At 34.5% G+C, this 15,108-nt stretch overlaps 1 protein-coding gene across 2 annotated transcripts in view; it reads left to right on the top strand.

The window, feature by feature from the left end:
• The window catches only part of GALNTL6 (polypeptide N-acetylgalactosaminyltransferase like 6), a 1,210,113-nt gene that overhangs the window by 492,299 nt on the left and 702,706 nt on the right, over positions 1 to 15,108 (top strand). The gene's annotated exons all lie outside the window — the stretch shown is intronic.

Below are 15,108 nucleotides of genomic sequence, written 5' to 3'. Positions count from 1 at the left end.
TGCATGCTATGGAGCACCTTATTTAACTTATAGTTCAGGATGGGAGACTTAAGACATCTATTTGAAATATACATATAACATAGGGAAATAGAAAACTATGTAAGAATGGTCTATGTAGAAAAGAAACTCTAATAAATTTGTGCATGAATATGTTGTTGCTAAGATAAAACTGAAGAATTTTTAAGCAAGTGTTATTCCCTGGATATGGAAAAATTCATCAAAAGTTATCACAAATACCCTGTAAGCATGATATAATTAATGTAATTAATGTGGGTAAGAAAAATTTGTATCTATGAAAAAAGCAATAATTGAGATAAAGAGATAGAAGAACCATTCTAATAGGAGAGTTGAGGTAGGTTTCACGGCAATTTTGGGTAAATGCATCTTTGATATGAGTTTCATTTTTCTTTTGGCTGTTATAAAAGTTTATGTGTTTATATAGATAAATATTTATGCCCATACATGTTACCCGAGATAGACTTCTAAGGTGGCTGATTAGCTGAGATATTTTAAAATTAATGTAGATTCACTTTGTATTGTGACTTTTTATCATTTTTTTATATCACTAATATTGCCCAGGTAGAAATAGTTTTAGCTTCATGACTTTGACAATAAATGAAGTATGAGGTATCACAGAGTGTTCTCTCAACACTCAATACTCCACTGATTGTCAAAGCCATGAAGCTAAAACTATTTCTGTCGAAGAGAATCTTTACAACCTCTTGGATTATATTATTGTTTTCAGTAGGGCTGTGGTTATATCAGACTAATGTAGCCCTGTTTCCTGTAGTTTCAGAACCATTTGAGAGATGGCCCTAGAAATGATTTGCTATGAAAACATTCTCTTTATTATTGTTGAAATTCAATTGGTGAGCATGGTTTAGATATAGGCCAAGTATTATACTCAATAGTGAAGTGCAGAATGAGGCACATTCAGTCTTCAAGTCACAGACATAGCTGGATAACATAAGCGAAATTGTCACGCTTAAGTCATGGATGGCAGAATAAGATGACTGATCTCTGCAGGCAAGCAGGTTCCAAAGCAGAAAAAAATGAAGACAGAGCTGGCCAACTGCAGTAAGCTTTGTAACCCAAACCCACAAATCTCTTTCTTCTGGAAAGAAACTCTGAAAAGGTGGAGAAAGGCCAGGTGTGTTTGTCTAATGACTGTCCTGCCACATGGGCACATCTGTAGAGAAAAGGAGTCTCCTCCTGTGATAAATAGTATACACTTACCCCATACTTACATGAAGTACTTACAAAGAAGCACTATAGGCTATTTCTCAACATATACAGACTTTTGAGCAAACTCTTGATTTTTCAGTGCCTTATGTTCTAAATACTCCTGCCTTCCATGAAGTATATTGAATAATGATTCTAATATATTGTCTTGCATGACTTGCATTGTGATGCTGAACAAGTCAAATGGCAATTTTGAATGTTTATGTGCTCATTTCCATAAGCAGGGATGCAAGTTTCTTCAGGTTCCTCACTATGTACTAAGATTATTAAAATTGGGATGAGGTTTACCAAATCAGCGATAGCATGATCTATTCAGTTGTTTCTTTGTCTTCTGATAATGATCTTTCTGATTCCTTTTTTTATTTTCCAGTCATATCATGGAGATGTAAAATATAAGGAGACCTAGTGTATTCTAATTTCAAAATTTAAATTGTAAATACTTAGATTTTATGAGTCAATTCTGAGTTTGTTAGGAAGAATAAATATGTATTCAATTTCTTTCAAATAAGATTTAGTAAATATACTATGAATAGTTTTTATTTTATTTTTATGCATAATGGAAAAACGTAATCCATTTTGACTCTTGTCTATGTAATTCTAGAACTTATTGGCAAACATATTTGAGTTTAACCATCCAAAAATGTGCAAGAATAATTTTTTATATTTCTCAATTTCAAAAGCCACATAAAAAATGAATAGCACTGGTTGATTGCCTTTTCCATTTTTATTATGACATCCTTGTGAACTTGATTAAGTACCTTCATTCAACAAGTTTACAAGTGAATTGAGAAGCAAAATAAGCTAAAATGACTGTTCATGCACTCCAATTAGGTGTGAATATTGCCACTGAGACAGAGATGGGAAATGTATCCTTTAAATCAAACTCTATTCCAGCCTAGGGTACATCTAAATATTACTTAAAAAATAAAGCAATTAAATGATAAGCAGCAGATTGAAAGAAGGAATGGCTACAATCAGGTAGAAACCATCTTTCAAAACTGTTGTTTAAGTGAGCACCCTTCAGTATTTTTTGAAAACCAATTGTATGCACAGTAATACAGACATTAGTACATAAGTTCTAAGGGTCATTACAGAAAGCCATAATTAAATAACAACAAAAATTTAGATGTACCTCTCATTCTTGACTAAAGCCTGAAAGAGATAAAAAATGTTTATCACTGTAACTAAGAGGTGTGTCCCTAGTGAAACAAAAATCTTCCTTTGAGAGATAACAGTTTAAGACTTGTCAGACATTAAGCTTTTGGAGTGACTGACAGACCATGAGGCTGGATCTTTGAAAGGCTGAATGAGGCTGGGCGCCATGGCTCATGCCTATAATCCCAGCAGTTTGGCAGGCCGAGGCGGGTGGATCACGAGGTCAGGGATTCGAGACCAGCCTGGCCAACATGGTGAAACCCCATCTCTACTAAAAATAGAAAAAATTAGCTGGGCGTGGTGGCGGGTGCCTGTAATTCCAGCTACTCTGGAGGCTGAGGCAGGAGAATCACTTGAACCCAGCAGGCGGAAGTTGCTGTGACCCGAGATTGCACCATTGCACTCTGGCCTGGGCAACAAGAGTGAAACTCCATCCCCCCAAAAACAACAACAACAACAACAAAAAAAAAAAAAAGAAAGAAAGGTTGAATGAGGACAAGGATAAGGGAACTGCAGTCTAAAAGGATAACAATGGGAAAATAGTGCACATACAAAAAAAATATGAAAATAAACTGGCTGCTTCAAAATCATGTGTTGAATATCAAAGAATATCCTTTATAACCTTATGATGAGTATCAAATAAATAAAATTAAAAGTGTAGGTTTGAGAAATAGATTCATAATTTTAACTCTTTAAAGAAAAAAATCTGAAAATTTAATGTAGTCATATACATTGCTTTGTAAGGTTTATCTAGCAACTGTATTTCTAAATTTTACCCTTCCTCTTTTTACTCCTACCCACAGAAGTTTACTGAAATGAGAGACAGTGATTTAAGATTTTAGGTTATATATAATAAAGAATGAGTCTGTAAGAAAATTCTGCTGTTTTAAAGAGAATGCTGGAGCTTCCTTTCCAAATCAGCAAGCCATGTAATCTTAAACTATTGTCAAAGTAATCACTAGTGCTTAGATTGTGATGCCAAACAATGGCATTAATAAATGTGATTTCGGCAAAAGGATAATCTGTAAATCTCATGCTCATTCAAATTAAAAAATTAAGGTAGATATATCACGTATTCTCTCGAACTTAATCGTTAAACAGAATTGGTTGAACCATCAATGTGCATGTTACCATAGTACAGAGGAAATCATTTAAATTTTTAATAAATTTATATCATTTATAAAGATTCTTGATTTGCATATTTTAAATGTGCACTTAAAAACTATTAATTTCATTCTCAAATATTCACAGATAATTGTACTTGATTTTATAAAAGAAAAATTTATCTATAAATTTTATCTTAAATCGTTATCTTAAAACATACTTTATCAAGATTAGAAATCCTGATAAGTATTTTTCAATAACAAATGTGCTCTTACCCAAAGCACATTTTTAGTTATCTGACAATTATTTATTAAGCATATGAATGACAGGCACTTAGATGAGTTTATAAAGAAGTCATCCAAAGGTTGACTCTGGCATGTCAGCATAAGGTACTCCCCTGACTTGCTCCCTGATGAAGTTGGTGAAAATTATTTCTTTAAAAACATGTAAGTCTCTGGAAATGGTCCTAAAGGCAAATAGAAAGGGAATAAACATCCATTCAAGACAATTTATGAAAATTTGGTAAGAAAGTAAGTTGTGGCATCTGAAAGAAGAAGACCACTCCATCCTTCTCTCCCAACTCAGCAAGTCAGAGACACTACTTCAGACAGATGCAACCAAGAACACAGGGCTTTCTACTGGCCTCACTCCGAATCCAAGAGCCATTTACCTAGGAGGAGCAGGACTTCAGTATCTCTCATCCTGCTCTTTGTTTCCTGTTACTAAGAGAAAGCCTTGGGTAATCATAGTACAGAGGTGGGCATCTCTTCTTCCTCTTAGCCACCACACATGAAACAGAGGCTCTACGTCTGGTATAGCATGCTGAGAATACTTCAGACCCCTATTATATTTTGCACAGTTTGTGATGTGGTGGTTTCACGTGAGTGATGCAAGCAGAGATGTTCTCAGGCTACTGGTCCCCTCTCCCTGAGTGCTCACTTTCTAGAGCAGGGTGTCCTTCCAGGCATCTTGGCCTTGTCTCCACCCTTATCTCCAGAGCTTTGCTTCAGAGATTTTGCCTGAGAGAGAAGCAAGGCACAGAACATATAGCACCAAATATCTTCCCAAAGAAACTGACTTCTTTGCAACATTGCATAGAGAAGTTCAAATCTAAGGTCACTCTGAAAAACAGCAGAGACTGTGATGAAAAGTAATTGGACGGTGGTGGTTTGTATATTTATGAAGACACAGCCTAGACTGTAGGCCAGCCATTCTGCAATGGAGAAATAAAGAATGAGAAACTTGGGAGGATGCCTTCTAGTGTCAGAACAAATATCACAGAGAGACTTCAAAAACTAACCCCTCAAATGAGCCACAAATGGAATAGATTAGTGTGTAGAACAATTTATATCGTAGGGGATTGTTAAAAACAAGAAAGCAATCAACCAGCAATTAGTGGTATTTAACAGCGGGATGTGGTCAGGAAAGAGAGAAAGAAATCCCTGCGAATACCGCTGTCATCTCAGGCTGAATGTGGGCGTTCCCAAAGCCACAGCTCCCGGAGGAGCCACACAGGAGACTTAACCATGTGATGAAAAGAAACAGACTTCACCAAAATACAGTGGTTTTCTTTTATCTGTGATTTCACTTTTTGAGGCTTTATTTACCTGTGGTCAATCATAGTCAAAAAATAAGTGAGTACAGTACAATAAAGTATTTGGAGAGAGAGTGAGACCATATTAACACAATTTTTATTACAGTATATTATTTTAATTGTTTGATTTTATTATTAGTTATTGTCATTAATCCTTTCCTCTGCCAAATTTATAAATTAAATGTTATCATAGGTGTGTATATACTGGAAAATAATAATAAATATAGAGTTAGGTACTATCTGCAGTTTTAGGCTTCTACTAAGGGTCGTAGAACATATCCCCCATGGATGTAGGGGTTGGGTGGTGGGGGCTACTGTAGTCAGGCCAGTTACTAAAAAAAAAAAAAAAAAAAACAAGCAAATAACAATAAGAAGTCCAAGTGGGAGGTAGAATAATCAGTACTTAGAGTTGCTAAAATATATCATCTGAAATATCCTGTTACCAACAACAACTTATAAGCCATGCAAAGAATCAGTAAAGTGTGACCCCCCAAAATAATAAAAATGCAGTTAATACAAACTCTTTGTGAGAGAAATCAGAGATTAAATATAACAGAAAAAGACTCCAAACTAGCCATCATCAATACCTCCACTGAACTAAAGGAAACATAATAAAAGAAACAAAGAAAGGTATTATGATAATGTTTCATTAAATAGACAACATAAATAAAGGGAGAAATTAGAAAACAACAAAAAAGACCAAACAAAACTTCTAGAGTTGAAGGCTGCAATAGCTAAAATAAAAAGTTATTTTGAGTGGCTTAAGAGAAGATTGCAACTGATAGAAGGAAGAAATATCAATGTTACAGTAGGTAGTCAGGCAGACATGAGCAGGGCAGGAGAGGGTCCCCCACCACCAGAAATGTCAGGCAACCATCAGGTGATGGTCAGGCAGTTATTAAACTGGCTTTCTAAGATAAGAATTCGTCACAGCTGGCACCAGGGAAAGGCAGTCTTCTAATAGAGAGAAACATCTGAAACTGGTGATCAGCAGCTTCCTGATAAGATCTCAGGAGCCGGGCAAGTGAACTCAAGCCATGCACACAAAGAGGCAAAATGGTGGAGTTTAACTGGTATATGACCCTCTAGGAACATTCATATTGGTAAGAGAAGAACGCCTCAAGTGAGCATTCATACAACTCCAGTAAACACACTGCATGCGGACTGCCCACCCAAGGGAAGAATCAGAGGAGAAGTCATGCAAGACCCTAGAAACATGCCAACATATGAAACCCCAAGTCAAAAGGTCAAACCATGTACTTGATCACTCAATTCAGGCACTTGGCCCTCTTCCATGTGTAGGTCACTTCTATTCATGCCTGCTCTAAAGCTTTTTAATGAACTTTCGCTTCTGCTCTAAAACTTGCCTTGGTCTTTCACTCTACCTTACACCCCCTTGGTTGAATTCTTTCTTCTGAGTAGGTAAGAATTAAGGTTGCCACAGACCCGTACAGATTCACCACCTATAACACCAACATTGAAGACAAATAGAGATTATGGAATATGAATGTATGAATTCCTTCTCACATTACTATGAGGAACTACCTGAGACTGGGTAATTTATAAGGAAAAAAGTTCAAATTAACTCATGGTTCTGCAGGCTGTACAGGAAGCATGGCTGGGGAAGCCTCAGGAAACTCACAATCACGGCGGAAGGGGAAGTAGGCACTTTCTTCACGTGGTAGAGCAGGAGAGAGAGTGTGAAGGTGGAGGGGCTACACACATTTAAACAACCAGATCTCGTGAGAATTCTGTGAGATAGCACTAGAGGGATGGTGCAAAACCATTAAAAACCACCCCCATAATCCAGTCACCTCCCACCAGGCCCCACCTTCAACATTAGAAATTATAATTCTACATGAGATTTGGGTGGGGACACAGTGCCAAACCATATCAATGGAGAATAAGAAGAAAAAAGAATGAAGAAAAATAAACACAGACTCAGATAAATGCAGGACAACATCAAGCAAACCAACATGAATATAAGGGGCATTTCTGAAGGACGGGAGATGAGTTAGTAGTAGAAAAAATATTCTGAAAAATAATGGCAGAAATCTTTTCAAATTTATTTAAAAAGCAACAACCTATATATCCACTATATTTCTGCCATGCTTCATGAATACGTGGCTGCAGGAACACAACAAATTATTTCATCCTTCAGTAAAGACATAAAATATCATAATACATAACATTTTAATTAGATTACTAAATAAAATGTCAATTTACAAAATAGGTTTCTATAGAGTAAGTGAGCAAACAAAAGGATAACTGCATGGATAAATAAATAGTAATGACCCCCTCATTCAAACATGCTCACATATACTTGGTAGTCCAGACTAATTTTTCAGACCTGTCAAAAGCAAAATAATTTACTAGATATCACTGCCTTATCAAAGGTAACTGACATGGGCAAGATTAGAATAGAAAAACAGTGTGACTAAAACCAGCCATTGAAAATTGAATACGCTGACATGAACACAATTACTATGTAAATTGGTGCTTGGAAATGATTTATACGGATATGCTTTATAGCATGTTTGTCACTACCCAGGTGCCAAGTTGACATTTTATTCTTCTATTGAGAATGGAAAGAGACAACCTTAACTGAACCAAAATAGTTTTGCAAGAAATCATGCAATGACAAAAGATTGAAAGAAAATAAAGAAATTTCCTTTCTGAACATTTCAGACCCTTTATATAGATTTTTAAATAATTGGTTTGCTAACTATAGTATTATTAGCTATTCTGATAATTTTGCTTAGGAAATCTGTATTTCACAGAACTGAACTACCTGAACTGCTATCTATCATTAAAGCCACGTTACAAGGCTTGTAGTAGACTAGTAGGCAATAAATTAACCAATTAACTAGTATAGAGTCTAAGTTGCTGGCACTGTTACTTATAAAGGTGTCTAAAACATCAGTTTTGCTCTAGCCATGAGGTCAAACAAATTGTAGTATTTTGAATCCGTTTCCCTTCCACACAGACCCTAATAAAACTGACTGGAAATGAGTTGACACTCCATCACTATTTCGGGGAATTCCTTTGATTATTCCAAAATGGCACAAAATCATAACCATTTAGACTATGAGCCCTAAAGGCATCTCAGAATATAACTTTAGGCCTGTTTATTATGATTGTGTTTATGCGATAATATGTTAACTCATTTACCATTATATGAGAAATGTTCCAAATGTCATATTTTACATATGTGTATATATATTCATTTTAATCTGAAATATGTTAATATAATTAAGAGATCCTTAAAAATATACTATCATTTCATTTTTCAGATTATATTATCAGGTAAATTATGTTGAATAATATGATAGAGTCAGATGCCAATGTTACTTGAACAAACATTAATGAATATTAAGAATATATTTGAAACTAATCATGTAGATGGAAAGTATTTTCTGATATTACTTTAAAAGGAATAAAAGAAATAAAATCACTTAATTTTGAGGGCTCTAAGAATGATGACTTTAAATACTAAAGTTAAATTTTCCTTTATGAAAGGGCAGTTTTCTATAAACACGTATTTTGGAAAATTTAATAATTCTCTCAGTAATTGACTAAAAAAAGACCAAAAAATTAAGTTGGAATATAGGAGATTTAAACAAAATCACCAAAAAAAGGCTTAATTTATGTTTATTTACATTTATTAACCACTGTATTAAATAATTGCATAATAAACATTTTTTAATGTACATGGAATATTTACGAAAATAGAACATACACCAGTATATAAACAACTCTCAATAAATTTCAGTGGATTGAAGTAACAGAGTATTTTCTTTGATCAAACTTCTATTAAATTATTAATCAATAAAAATAATATATTTATAAATATGCAAATATTTAGAAATTAATAGCATTTATAAAGGACTCATGAATCAAATATAAAACTAGATAACTTAGAAAATATTTCAAATCAAATGATAGTGAACATACATCCCAAAATTTGTTAATGTGCTTTACATATAAAGTGTTCCTTATTGGTAAATGTGTTTAAATGTTTAAATTTGTAAAGAAAATTTCATTTAGTTAAAGTAAGTATAAAGAAGGAAATAAATCAATGACTTGGTCAAAAAGAATAAAAATAATCATTAAAAATGTAATGCTTTGAACAGATTAAATTTCTAAATCCCAAGAGGTTTTTCTAAGAAAAAAAAAAAGAGAATACTTATTATTATCAATTATGAAACAACAGACACCACTAAACTTTCAACAAGTATTTAACTTACAATGAAGGAATATTATAACCATCATGCCAATACATTTGACACTTAGATAAAATATAAATTTTTATTTAAATACCGACTGATGCTATCACAAAATGAAGCAGAAAAATCAAATATCTGTAGAACTATAAAACATTAAATTTGTAGTTAAGAGACTACCAGTCAGGTTCTGATTTCTAGGTAAAGTGGAAGAAACACGTGCCTCTCTCACTCTCGTTGAACTCAAATGTAAAATCTAGGCAGAGGTGTGGCCTAGCTAATTGAAAATACTGGAAAAAATAAATAGCAACAGGTGGAGAAGGAAAAGACATGAGAATTCAAAGTAGCAGTGAAATGATGCTGTGAGCCTCAGTTCCTTAAAATAATGTTTGGCAGTTAAAGCAAAACAACATTTCCTGTAATTTTCAATGTACAGAAATATATGAGACAACTGTCACTTAGGGGAGTATAAAGGAATCTATATGGTAATATAATTTCAATGATCAAAGTGAAATGGTAAACTATTCATTTTAAATACACTGGAAAAATGAAGTATATATTCTTTATTTCCTAGAACAATCACTAAAATACTATTCAAAGATATAATTAAAATCACATTGGATTCATATAAATGGAATACTAAAAAATTTCAATCTTTCTGACAGATATTAGGTGAAATCTCAGTGTGGTTTTCATTTGGAGTATACTAATTAGAGATGTTGAGCATTTATTAATATGCCAGTTGGCCACTTGTATGTCTTCTTTCAAGAAATGTTTAAGTAATTATCTCATATTTAAAAATCAGTGTATTTTATTTTTTTAATATTTACTATTTTTTAATTTGTAAAAATTTATAGGATATATGAGAAATCTTGCTACAAATATATATAAGACATAATTATCTAGTCAGAGTGTCCATAGTGTCCATCACTTGAGTGCAATACATTTTTAAGTATAGGCACCCTACTCTGCTATCAAGCATTGAATTTATTTCTTCTATCTTACTTTATGTTTTTATCTTTTAACCCAGTTCTTTTCATCATCCCTCCTACCTTGGCCCCTTCCTAGTCTTTGTTATCTACTTTACACTCTCTATTTCCATGTAAGCAAGATTTTTTTTGTTGTTGTTTGTTTGTTTTTTTACCTCCCACATATAAGCTAGAACAAGTGACATTTGTATTTTGTGTCTACCTTACTTTAATTAAGATAATGATCTTCGGTTTTGTCTGTGTTTGTGCAAATGACATGATTTTATTTTTTTCTGGCTGAAAAATATTTCATTGTGTATATATACTATATTTTCTTTATCCAGTCATTGTTCATGAACACTTTGCTTGATTCAGTATCTTTGCTATTGTAAAGAGTGCTACAATAAACATGTGAGTCCAAGTATCTTTTTCATATGTTGATTTCTTTTCCATTGGGAAGATACCCAGCAGTTGTATTAGATCAAATGGTAATTCTGTTTTTAATTTTTTGAGAAATCTTCATACTGTTTTCCATGCTGACTATACTAGTTTACACTCCCACCAACAGTGTACAAAAGTTGCCTTTTCTCTGCGTGCTTGCCAACATCTGTTATTTATTGTCTTTTTAATAATCACCATTCTAACTGGGATAAGTTGTTATCTCATTGTGGTTTTGAGTTGTATTTCTCTGATAATTAATGATTGAGCCTCTCTTTACATACCACTTGGTCATTTGTATGTCTTCGTCTTATAAATGTACATTGATGGCCAGGCACGGTGGCTCACGCCTGTAATCCCAGCACTTTGGGAAGCCAAGACGGGCAGATCACCTGAGGTCGGGAGTTCTAAACCAGCCTGACCCACATGGAGAAACCTTGTCTCTACTAAAAATACAAAATTAGCTGGGCATGGTGTTGCATGCCTGTAATGCCAGCTTCTCGGGAGGCTGAGGCAGGGGAATCACTTGAACATGGGAGATGGAGGTTGCAGTGAGCTGAGATCGTGCAATTGCACTCCAGCCTGAGTGACAAGAGTGAAACTCTGTCTCAAAAATAAATAAATAAATAAATAAAAATAAAAACAAATTTAAAAAAAAACCCGAAATGTGCATCAATGTCCTTTGCCCACATTTTAATATTATTATTTGTTTTTCTTTCTGTTGAGTTCCTTTTATATTCTTGCTATTAGTCTCCTTTTGGATGAATAGTCTGCAAAAAATTTCTCCCATTAAGCAGCTTGTCTCTTTTTCTGTTAATTGTTTTCATTTTCATTGCTGTGTGGAAAATTTGTGATTCAATATAGTCCCTCTTGTCTATTCTTGGTTTTGTTGTCTATGCTTTTGAGGTCTTAGTCATAAATTGTTTGCCTAAACCAACATCCAGGGGAGTTTTCCCAATGTTTTCTTCTAATATGTTTCCTTTTCCCAATGTAAGTTCTTGTCAACTATACGTTGGTTACTGCACTTTACTATACTATACTATGCTGTGCTAACCTATCCTATCCTATCCTATCCTATCCTATCCTATCCTATCCTATCCTATCCTATCCTATCCTATCCTATCCTGTCCTGTCCTGTCCTGTCCTGTCCTGTCCTGTCCTGTCCTGTCCTGTCCTGTCCTGCCCTGTCCTGTCCTATCCTATGCTATACTATACTACTATACTATGCTATACTATACTATACTATACTATACTATACTATACTATACTATACTATACTATACTATACTACCGATACTATACTTTGGTTACTATAGTTTTGTAATGTATTTTGAAGTCAGGTGATGTGATGGCTTCAGCTTTGTTCTTTTTGCTTAGGACTGCTTTGGCTATTTGGACTCTCTTTTGGTTCTATGTTAATTTTAGGACCGCTTTTTCTAATTCTGTGAAAAATAGTGTTGGCATTTTGATAAGGATTGTGTTGAACTTGTAAATTTCTTTGGAAAATATGGTCATTTTAATGACATCAATTCTTCAGCTCCATGAGTATAGTATATTTTTCCATTTGTTTTATCTTCAGTTTATTTCATCAGTGTTTTGTAATTTTGCTTGTAGTGATTTTTCACATCTTTGGTAAAATTTATTCTTAGCATCTTTTTTTGTATCTATTGTAAACAGGATTGCGTTCTCAATTTCTTCTTTGGTGTACAGAAATGCTACTGATTTTTTGACATTAATTTTTTGTTCTGAAACTTTACTGAAGTTGTTTATTAGTTTTAGGAGCTGTTTGGCAAAGTCTATAGGGTTTTCGAGACGTGTAATCATGTCATCAGAGAAAAAGAAAATTTGATTTTATCTTTTTGTATTTGGTTGCATTTATTTCCTTCTCTTGCCTAATTGCTCAGGCTAGGACTTCCAGTACATGTTGAATGGGAATGGTGAGAATGCCATCCTTGTCTTTTTCCTGTTCTTAAGGGGAATGCTAGTTTTTGCCCATTCAGGAGAATGTTTGACTGTGGTTTTGTGGCTCTTATTATTTTGAGGTAAGTTTTTTCAATGCCTAGTTTGTTGAAGGTTTTTATAGTGAAGAGATATTGAATTTTATCAAAATCTTTTTCTGTGCTATTGAGATAATCATATGACCTTTTTTTTTTTTTTTTGAGATGGAGTCTCACTCACTCTGTCCCCCAGGCTGGAGTGCAGTGGCGCGATCTAGGCTCACTGCAAGCTCCGCCTCCCGAGTTCACGCCATACAGGTGCCCGGGAGCTAATTTTTTGTATGTTTAGTAGAGACAGGGTTTCATGTGTTAGCAAGGATGGTCTCGATCTCCTGACCTCGTGATCCGCCCGCCAATCATATGACTTTTGCGTGTAATTCTGTTTACGTTCTGAATCAAGTTGATTGATTTGCATATGTTGTACCCATGTTGCATCCCAGGAATAAAGCCTACTTATCATGGTGAATTAACTTTTTGATGTGCTGCTGAATTCAGTTCACTAGTATTTTGAGAATCTTTGCATCTATGTTCATCAGGAATATTGGCCTGTAGTTGTCTTTATTCGTTGTGTCTCTGCCAGATTTAGGTATCAGAGTGATGCTAGCTTTGTAGGATGAGTTAGGGAGGGGTCACTCCTCCTCAATTTTTTGGAACAGTTTTAGTAGAATTGGTACCAGCTCTTCTTTGCATATCTGGTAGAATTTGGCTGTGAATCCTTCTGGTCCAGGGCTGTTTCGGTTGGCAGATTTTTTATTACTCTATTCAATTTTGGAACTTGATATTGGTCCTTTCAGGATTTCAATTTCTTCCTGATTCAATCTTGGTTGCTTTATGTTTCCATGGATTTATCCATTTCCTCTAGATTTTCCAATTTGTGTGTATAGATGTGGTTGTATTAGTCTCTGAAGATCTTTTGTATTTCTGTTAGATGGGTTGTAGGGTCATCTTTGTTGTTTTTTATTGTGCTTTTGGAACCTCTCTTTTTGCTTTGTTAATATAGCTAATGGTCCATTGATCTTGTTTGTCCTTTCAAGTAATCAACTTTTGGTTTTGTGATCCTTTGTATAAATTTCTGAGTCTCAATTTTATTCAGTTCCACTATGATTTTATTTATTTATTTTCTTCTACTTGGCGTCAGGGTTATTTTGTTTTTGTTTTGTTTTCTAGTTCTTCTATGTGTGATGTTAGATTGTTAATTTGAGACTATTCTAACTTCTTGACATAAGACTTTAGTGCTATGAACTTTCCTCTTAACACTGCTTTTGCTGCATTTCAGGATATTGATATGTGTGTCTCTCTTTTTTATTTCAAATAATTTTTTATTTATATCTTAATTAATTTGTTTACTCAAAAGAAGCAAGTTGTTTAATTTTTATGTAGTTAGGTGTTTTTGAGAGCTCTTCTTGGTATAGATTTCTTTTTTTTCTTTTTTTAGACAGAGTCTCACTCTGTTGCCTAGGCTGGGGTGCAGTAGCTCAATCTGGGCTCACCACAAACTCCGCCTCCCAGGTTCATGGTGATTCTCCTGTCTCAGCCTCCTGAGGAGCTCGGATTACAGGCACACACCACCATGCCCAGCTAATTTTTTTGGATTTTTAGTAGAGACGGGGTTTCACCATGTTGGTCAGGCTGGTGTCAAACTCCTGACCTCATGATCTGCCCACCTCAGCCTCCCAAAGTGCTGGGATTACAGATAAGAGCCACCATGCCGGCCTAGATTTCTATTTTTATTCCTGTGGTCCAAAGGTATAGTGGGTATGACTTTGATTTTTTTGAATTTACTGAGAATTCCTTCATGGCAATGCATGTGGCCAGTCTTGGAATATATTCTGCATGCAAATGAGAAAAACGTGTATTCTGTGGTTGATTGGTGGAGTACTCTGGAGATGTCTATCAGTTACAATAGATCAAGTGTTAATTTAAGTTCAGAATTTCTTTGTTAGTTTTCTGCCTTATAGATGTCTTTAATGCTGTCAGTGAGAGCAGCACCCCCCCACCACCACCCATTATTGTGTGGCTATGTCTTTTTGTAGACATGTGTTTTATAAATTTTTATGCTCCAACATTGGTATGCATATATTTAGAATAGTTAAGTATTCTTGTTGAATTGAACTCTATCATTATGCAATGCCCTATCATCATTATATAATGTCCTTCTTTTTCCCTTTTTTGCTGTCATTGATTTAAAGTCTGTTTTATCTGATATAGGAATAATGACCCCTGCTCTTTTTTGTTTTCTGTTTGTATAATAGATCTTTCTCCAACCTTTCACTTTAAGCCTATGGGTATCCTTACATTTAAGATGGTTCTCTTGCAGACAGCAGATGGATTGGTCTTTTATTACTATTATTTTTTAATCCAACTTGGCACCCTGTACCTTTTAAGTA

The sequence above is a fragment of the Macaca thibetana genome, chromosome 5 (assembly GCF_024542745.1).
Source record: "Macaca thibetana thibetana isolate TM-01 chromosome 5, ASM2454274v1, whole genome shotgun sequence".
Lineage (NCBI taxonomy): Eukaryota > Metazoa > Chordata > Mammalia > Primates > Cercopithecidae > Macaca > Macaca thibetana.
The sequence above is the reverse complement of the archived record's forward strand: the minus strand, read 5'-3'. Positions and strand labels throughout refer to the sequence as shown.